Genomic DNA, 9,866 nt, shown 5'->3' on the forward strand with positions numbered 1-9,866 from the left:
TACGCTGCGACAAAAAAAATTGGCGCTCGTCAAGATTGTTGTGCGTCAAAATTATTTTGATGCCCATTGACTTGAATGTGTTTCGTGAATTTTTTACCATTTTACAAATTTTTCACCATTTCGCAAATTTTTCGGTGAAGCGAAACGCAACAAATTCGCCCGTCACTATTTGTCACTGGTTGGCCTTACTACAATTTCCCTAATAGTTTCTTGTTGCCTCCCTGCTCCCCCCAGTCTAGTTGTGACCCTCAATAAATGCCCCTAACTCTTTACATACCCCTTGTTGCAGATTCAGGGCACGGACGCCATCTTTTTCTCTTCGGTAATCTTCGGGAAGAGAGGGGCGTGTTGGAGCATTCGCAGTTGGCGCAATCTGCACGTCCTGAACAACTGCGCATGCGCCGAAAGCCACGGAAATTGCTGAAGCGCCGGAAGAAGAAGCATTTACCCAAGGTAACACCTAGGGGCAGATTTACTAAGGGTCGAATATCGAGGGTTAATTAACCCTCGATATTCGACCAGGAACTAAAATCGTTCGACTTCGAATATCGAAGTCGAACGATTTAGCGTAAATCCTGCGATTGAACGATCGAAGGATTATTCGTTCGATCGAACGATTAAATCCTTGGAATCGAACGATTCGAAGGATTTTAATCCAACGATCGAAGGAATATCCTTCGATCAAAAAAACGCAGGCAAGCCTATGGGGACCTTCCCCATAGGCTAACATTGAGTTCGGTAGCTTTTAGCTGCCGAAGTAGGGGGTCGAAGTTTTTCTTAAAGAGACAGTACTTCGACTATCGAATGGTCGAATAGTCGAACGATTTTTAGTTCGAATCGTTCGATTCGTAGTCGAAGTCGTAGTCGAAGGTCGAAGTAGCCCATTCGATGGTCGAAGTAGCCAAAAAAACACCTCGAAATTCGAAGTTTTTTTAATTCGAATCCTTCACTCGAGCTTTGTAAATGTGCCCCCTAGGGTGGGAGGGGGAGCAGGGAGGGGGGTCTATGTAGGGTAGGGGGGTAGGGGATTTTAATAAAAAAGGGTTTGGTTCTCCTTTAAGTTCATATCTACAACCTCATTATGCATTTCATTGTATCCTTTGTAAGTCGTATTCCCCAAAATATTAACTTGGATCAAGAGTTGGAACCAAGAAGATACCAAGGAAACTGACAACACTGAAGAGTCTGGGGAAGAGAAGCAGTACAGGTGCAGGCACAATGTTGTGGGAGGAGGGGGGTCAGAGATTGACAGGGCATAGCAGTTGGTGGGGCAGACCCTGGAGCTTTAGAGGGCACCAGGAAAGCAGAAGGTCAATTGCAGGCCTGACCAATACAAATTAATGTCTTTGCATATTTATAGAATTTTGGAAGTCCTGTTAACACAAGGATCAGTAACATCCAATGTATAGTTCTAATCTGGAGTGGCACTCCTTGTTCTGCTTCTACCTCAGGTGGCAAACCCAGCGCTTCCCCCATAGCTCCTTGTCTTTTTCTCTCCTTGGTAGCCCATTATCTTCCCCTTACATTCGATATATATATATATATATATATATTTGTTTTTTAATGTTTTCATTTTTTCTTTTTCATTCTCTATACATTATAAATGCAATTTTGTGTACTTTTCTTAATGTTAACCTTGTATACAGGTATGGGATCTATTACTTGGAAACTCATTTTCCAAAAAGCTCAGAATTATGCAAAGGCAGCCTTTTTATCCAAATAATCAAACTGTAATAATAAAAAAGTCCCTTGTACTTGATCCAAACTAAGATATAATTAATCCTCATTGGAAGCAAAACCAGCCCATTGGGTTTATTTAATATTTACACGATAATATAGTAGACTTAAAGGGATACTGTCATGGGAAAAAAAAAAAATTCTCAAAATGAATCAGTTAATAGTGCTGCTCCAGCAGAATTCTGCATTGAATCCATTTCTCAAAAGAGCAAACAGATTTTTTTATATTCAATTTTGAAATCTGACATGGGGCTAGACATTTTGTCAATTTCCCAGCTGCCCCTGGTCATGTGACTTGTGCCTGCACTTTAGGAGAGAAATGCTTTCTGGCAGGCTGCTGTTTTTCCTTCTCGATGTAACTGAATGTGTCTCAGTGGGACATGGGTTTTTACTATTGAGTGTTGTTCTTAGATCTACCAGGCAGTTGTTATCTTGTGTTACGGAGCTGTTATCTGGTTACCTTCTCATTGTTCTTTTGTTTGGCTGCTGGGGGAAAAAGAGAGGGGGGTGATATCACTCCAACTTGTAGTACAGCAGTAAAGAGTGATCGAAGTTTATCAGAGCACAAGTCACATGACTTGGGGCAGCTGGGAAATTGACAAAATGTCTAGCCCCATGTCAGATTTCAAAATTGAATATAAAAAAATCTGTTTGCTCTTTTGAGAAATGGATTTCAGTGCAGAATTCTGCTGGAGCAGCACTATTAACTGATTCATTTTGAAAAAAAAAATTTTTCCCCATGACAGTATCCCTTTAAGGTGTGAAGATTCAAATTACGTAACGATGCGTCATCTGGAAAATCACAGGTACATTAAGGATTATTAAAGATTATTCATATATTTTATGTTTTATTTTGTAATTACAATTTGTAATTAGTTTTGTAAATAACTTTTTCCCTGGTTTTATAGTTTGAAAAAATATTGTACAGGTATGGGACCTGTTATCCAGAATGCTCGGGACCTGGGGTTTTCCGGATAACGGATCTTTCCGTAATTTGAGTCTTCGTGCCTTAAGTCTACTAGAAATTAATTTAAACATTAAATAAACCCAATAGGCTGGTTTTGCTTCCAGTAAGGATTACTTATATCTTAGTTTGGATCCAGTACAAGCTACTGTTTTATTATTAATAAGATAAATGAAATCATTTTTAAAAATTTGGATTATTTGGATAATATGGAGTCAATGGGAGACAGCCATTCCGTAATTCAGAGCTTTCTGGATATCAGGTTTCCGGATAAGGGATCCTATACCTGTATATGTTTTTTAGTTTTGTAATATGTTTATTTTTGTACATGTTTTTTTTTTTTCATTTGCTTTCTATTGATAGTTTTGTATTTTATTTTCTAGAAATGTTAGGTACATATATTTATTTGAGTTCATTTTTTAATTTATTTAGTCGATATTTTGCACATATTTTAAAAAATGTTGTCACTATGATTTATACATGTGTTTATTTGTATGTTTTTGTATATGTTTTGTTAGTTTTAAAATGTTATAAATATATATATATATATATATATATATTAAAACTTGCTTTAAGCCAGCGCAGCACGTCTAGGGGTTTAATGTGCCTGGGTGCAAAATGCAAACAATAAAATAACTGTCCCAAATAAGGCATGCACTCACAGGCCTTATCCAAGGTAAAACTATGTTGTTTATTCAGCAATGAGAATTGAAGCGGCTGCCCTTTAGTTACATATTAGAATAGAAACAGAAACTACAGTATCAGCACTACAAAGTGGTGAGCTATACGGGGCAGTATCGCTATTAAGGCAGGTAACGTAAATTTCTTACATTCATTTGTGCATTTAGTGCTTAATCAACAATATACAAAGTTTGATTGTTTAAATGTAATGTGGAATTTTGAAGCCAGTTGGACTCTTCTTTGCAGGGACCTCCAATTTCCAAGTTTCTAATTAACTTTTCATCCTATCACGACAGGGGGGTGGAGTTATGGGCGTTTAAAGTCTTTTGTATAATGTGCACCTTTGAATACTTGAAAAAGAGCCACATTGCTCGAAGCATGTTCTGTTGAATAAACCTTGCAGCAAAGCATCTGTGTTTTTTGAGCCTGTTTTGTCCATAATTTTTTTTCACGAATTTAGTGCGTATACATTTCACTACCAAATAAATTCCCTGCCTAATTTACTTGAGACAAAAATGGCAAATAAGTCAATCCCAGAAAATCTCATATTTTCAGAAAATAGACTAAAAAGTGCTAAACTTGCCGGTTTTTATGTAATTTCTGAAAATGGTCTTAAAGTTTTCATCTTCGCCCTATGTATGCCCCTTATTTGATAATGTACCAGCATGAAACATCCTAAATAAGCACATAAGGAGTCTACTGAACAGTTTGATGCGCACTATGCATAGATTTACCAAACTATGTGGCCTACAGAGAACCCTCCCCAAAATTAAAATAGTGCATATGAATAGTCAGGACGGACACTCTGGCTGGTGCATTATAAGCCTTTTACATTATATGCCCCTCATTTCATAAATCATCCTGAATATGAATGCCAGGGGTCTACTGAGGAGTTTGATGCCCCAAATGCATAACTATGTGGCATACAGATGACCCAAATGCATATCTAGCAGATATGAATATCCATGGGTAAAACACAAGTAACAAAAACAGTGCAGAATGCAATAAAATAAACTATAATATATAACATTTCTGGCAAGTTTAGTCAGAATCACAGTTTAAACATTTTGGCTTGGCCAAATAAGTTTTACGGACAGAAACAAGCAAAAAACACTTACACAGAACTGAAATGCAATAAAAGGGTTGAAAATGCAACAAAATCACTAAATATGGAATATAATCACCATTTAAAAAAAAATTTCAGTCAAAAAGACACATGATGTAGTAAAAAAAAAACATCTTTTGATGGCTGGCCCAGAGAAGTTTTAAACAATTTGTGCTGGTCTGCATTCCAACACTGGAGTGTAGGAAAAGTTACACAAATTTCTCACAGGGAAAGGGTTAAAGATATGCCCAAGGGTTAACCCATAAATACAGTGTCCTTAGTAATGAATTTGCGGCTCACTGCTATTCAGTCAAATCACAACCGATGGAATGTACACTACCATGAATGTAAATTCAATTTCTGCTCAGTGAACTTGTATAAGAAATAGTACCTTTGTTATGCTTGTATCAATGTCATAAATGGTTATGTCTGACAAACTGTTTGTACTGGCAGACAACAGGAGTGACAGGGTCTCCATCTCAGTTACCATACTAGTGAGCGAAGGTCTATCAACACTGCTGTACAATTAGACTTTCTTTACTCTGGTATAGTAGGGAGAGATGGTGTCTATAGTAACAGTGAGATAATAGTCTCTGGGAAGGGACTGTGACTGTGGGATAGCAGGTATAGTAGGGAGAGATGGTGTCTATAGTAACAGTGGGATAATAGTCTCTGGGAAGGGACCGTGACTGTGGGATAGCAGGTATAGTAGGGAGAGATGGTGTCTATAGTAACAGTGGGATAATAGTCTCTGGGAAGGGAGTGTGACTGTGGGATAACAGGTATAGTAGGGAGAGATGGTGTCTATAGTAACAGTGGGATAATAGTCTCTGGGAAGGGACTGTGACTGTGGGCTAGCAGGTATAGTAGGGAGAGATGGTGCCTATAGTAACAGTGGGATAATAGTCTCTGGGAAGGGACTGTGGCTGTGGGATAGCAGGTATAGTAGGGAGAGATGGTGCCTATAGTAACAGTGGGATAATAGTCTCTGGGAAGGGAGTGTGACTGTGGGATAGCAGGTATAGTAGGGAGAGATGGTGCCTATAGTAACAGTGGGATAATAGTCTCTGGGAAGGGACTGTGGCTGTGGGATAGCAGGTATAGTAGGGAGAGATGGTGCCTATAGTAGCAGTTGGGATAATAGTCTCTGGGAAGGGAGTGTGACTGTGGGATAGCAGGTATACTAGCGAGAGATGGTGCCTATAGTAACAGTGGGATAATAGTCTCTGGGAAGGGACTGTGGCTGTGGGATAGCAGGTATAGTAGGGAGAGATGGTGTCTATAGTAGCAGTGGGATAATAGTCTCTGAGAAGTGACTGTGGGATAGCAGGTATAGTAGGGAGAGATGGTGCCTATAGTAACAGTGGGATAATAGTCTCTGGGAAGGGACTGTGACTGTGGGATAGCAGGTATAGTAGGGAGAGATGGTGCCTATAGTAACAGTGGATAATAGTCTCTGGGAAGGGACTGTGACTGTGGGATAGCAGGTATAGTAGGGAGAGATGGTGCCTATAGTAACAGTGGGATATTAGTCTCTGGGAAGGGACTGTGACTGTGGGATAGCAGGTATAGTAGGGAGAGATGGTGCCTATATTAACAGTGGGATAATAGTCTCTGGGAAGGGACTGTGACTGTGGGATAACAGGTATAGTAGGGAGAGATGGTGTCTATAGTAACAGTGGGATAATAGTCTCTGGAAAGGGACTGTGACTGTGGGATAGCAGGTATAGTAGGGAGAGATGGTGCCTATAGTAACAGTGGGATAATAGTCTCTGGGAAGGGAGTGTGACTGTAGGATAACAGGTATAATAGGGAGAGATGGTGCCTATAGTAACAGTGGGATAATAGTCTCTGGGAAGGGAGTGTGACTGTGGGATAACAGGTATAGTAGGGAGAGATGGTGACTATAGTCAGGGCCGCCATCAGGGGGGGAAAGGGGGCAGTTTTCAAATAGCCAGGCACCCCTTGCGGCCAGCCAAACAGCGGAAGTCCCGAAGTGGCGAAAAGACCCGAAGTCACGAAAACAGCCGAAATTGAAGTCCTGAAGCGGTGAAAAGACCCAAATTCACGTAAGGAGGTGAAGTTGAAGTCCTGAAGCCATGAGTTCAATTCTACTGAACACCAATTTGTGTTTTTTTTTTTTTAATCCCCTGGCCACCAATGTATTATTTTAATATTCTATAGGCCCATGCCACCAATGTTTTTTTTTTAAATATTTTTTTGGGCCCCCAATTTTTTTAACTTGTAAGGGGGACCCTGGCACCAATGTTTTATTAAAAAATGTTTTTTTGGAGCACCAATTTTTTTTAACTTGGCCCTGGCGTCAATGTTTTTTTAATTTTTTTATTTTATGGCCCCAATTTTTTTTTACTTCTAAGGGGGGGCCCTGGCACCAGTGCTTTTTTTTAAAAAAAAAAACTTTTATGGGGGGCCCTGGCGCCAATGTTTTTTAAAAAATGTTTTTTTGGGGCTCCAAGTTTTTTTAACTTGTAAGGGGGGCCCTGGTGCCAATGTTTTTTTAAAAATATTTTTTTGGGGCCTCAATTGTTTTTTAACTTGTAAGGGGGGCCCTGGGATCAATGTTTTTTTTAAAAATATTTTTTTGGGGCCCCAATTTTTTTCACATGTAAGGGGGGCCCTGGCGCCAATGTTTTTATAAAATTTTTATTTTGGGGCCCCAATTTTTTTACATGTAAGGGAGGCCCTGGCGCCAATGTTTTTTTAAAATTTTTATTTTGGGGCCCCAATTTTTTTTACTTGTAAGGGGGGCCCTGGCACCAGTGCTTTTTTAAGAAAATTTTTTATGGGGGGCCCTGGCGCCAATATTTTTAAACTTGTAAGGGGGTGTTATATATCAGTAATGCAGACAGGCTGTTATCAGTTCACCATCTTTATTTCACACACACAGAGAAACTAGCTTCCCAGTTTCCTCCCACTATTCCCAAGGCTGCAGCCTTCTAACATCCTTCAAAGGTAATTAACTTTATAAAACTTAACAAAGCTTATGCAAATACACAACATCTTCCCCCCCCTCCATTATGCTTCAAAACCTGGAAACCTTATAAAGTACATAGTCATCCAGATGAATAGGTAAATTGCTTGTGCGGGCTGAACTTGGGCATATTTCAGTGGCCCGTTCAACAGGGGGTGGAGTATTGCCTGATGCCACTTTTCACAAGCCCATATACAGGCCAGTGCCTCCCGCTCTCCTGCTGCGTATTTCTGCTCAGCTGGAGAGGGAGCTCGAGAAGCAAAAGCAATAGGGTGCTCCACTCCATGCTGAATCTGTGATAAGACTGCACCTATGGCAACAGCTGAAGCATCACAAGAGACAAATGTAGGTGCCTTTGTGGAAAAATGCACAAGGGTTGGTGATGAAGCAATGCGATGTCTCAGTGTACAGACTGCTTGGGAACATGCTGGTGTCCACTCCCAGTGCACATCTTTTTTAAGTAAGGCACGTAATGGTGTTGTGATTTCTGCATAGTCAGCTACAAAACATAGATAATAGTTTGTGAATCCTAGAAATGAAGCAAGTTCTGCTCTGTCTTTTGGCTCAGGTAATTGATGTACGGCCTCAACATTGGATTGCAAGGGTTGAATTCCCAGTGATGAGAGTCTATGACCCACAAAGTCAACTTCAGTTTGTGTGAAAACACATTTTGTTTCATTCAAGGTGAGGTTATAGTCCATCAGCCTGTGAAATACCTTATCAAGGATTGCATTGTGTTCCTCCAGAGACTGTGCATCAATGAGTATGTCATCCAGATAAATAGTTACCCCAGGGATTACTGCAAAAACCATGATTTTCTGGAAACAGCTTAGAGCAGAACACAGCCCAAATGGCATGCATTTGAAATGGTAAAGTCCCTGATGTGTAATGAAAGCTGTCAGGTTTCTGGCCTGCCAAGAGAGGGGTATTTGTAAATAGCCTTTATGGAGGTCCAGCTTTGTGAAAAATTTTGACCCATGGCATTGGGAAATGATGTCTTCTGTAGAGGGTAGAGGGTAACAGTCAGGTATTATTGCTTTGTTTACCTGACGTAGGTCCACACATAGCCGGATTTGCTCATCTTTTTTTTTATAGAGATTACTAGGTTGGAAACCCATGGGGAAGAGTCAATTGGTTCTATAATATCCTCCTGCAACAGCTTATTCAGCTCTGTTCTACTGCAGCACGGACCGTAGAGGGGGCCTGCGCAGAGGCTGCATCACTGGAGATACCTGGGTGTTTAACATTGGATTGTGAGAAAATTTGCATATACGACCCAGCCCAGTAAAAACCTGGGGATATTTATTCTTCCAGATAGTGTCTACTATGTGTATTTCGGCATTTGTCTGATCAAGAACTTTAAATCCCAGTGCATGAAACAAATCCAGCCCCAGTAGGTTTGCACCCTTCTCTGTGACAAAAAATAGAAAGCTTCTCAAATGCTTGTTTTTGTGTGTAACAGGTAAGGTTACTTTGCCCAAGACTGAAATTTGGGTATTACTGCAACCTGTTAAGCAGGTTAGTGTATCTTGGAGTGGGTAATGCCGAAAATATGCATTGTATGTAGCAGAGTTTATAATAGAAACCTTTGCTCCAGTGTCCAAAAGCAGTGGAATTGTGACATTAGCAATAACACAGTTTGAAATTTTCATTATCCTTACCCACCGCATTAATCTCACTATTATCAGGTGTACAGTCATTTTGTTCTAGATTATGAACTGGTGTGTTTGGCACTGAGCGGCAGAATTTAGCAAAATGGTTCAATTTGTTACAGCGCCTGCAGCGCTTCCCTTGTGCTGGGCACAGTTTCATGCCACCTTTATGGCGCCTGCCTCCACAATTGAAGCAGTGTGCATTAGATGTACTGTCAGTCAGCTTGTGTACATGAACAGGGACCTCACTCCCTCCTGAAGCGGGCAGCATATTCTAGGCCTCCAGCAAAGCCATTTCCATTTGGCACCCCAGCTTTTTGTAAAGTTAGTGTATCTGGTTCCATAAGAAACCTCTCTCAAAGTTTAGCATTTGTAGTTTTTTCAATAAGTTGGTCTCTAATCATTTCATTGTGCAAGGGACCAAATTTGCAGGGGACTGCTAGCCGCCTCAGCTCTGCAACATAGTGACGTATAAATTCCCCTTCAGCCTGACAGTGCCCCCGAAACTGAACTCTGGCCACTAAAGCATTTGGGGCAAGGTTTGAAGTAATTCTCCAGAGCCTGTACTGTGGCAGTCAGGGCCGGAACTAGGGGTAGGCAGAGTAGGCACGTGCCTAGGGCGCAATGCTGGAGGGGCGCCAGGTACGCACCTTCTCTACCTCTGCTATCCCCTAGTCCGGTCCCTGCTATGGCCGACGTGCACGTTTGCGCTAGTGCGCATGCGCGAAAAATATT

This window comes from Xenopus laevis, chromosome 9_10L, assembly GCF_017654675.1.
Source record: "Xenopus laevis strain J_2021 chromosome 9_10L, Xenopus_laevis_v10.1, whole genome shotgun sequence".
NCBI lineage: Eukaryota > Metazoa > Chordata > Amphibia > Anura > Pipidae > Xenopus > Xenopus laevis.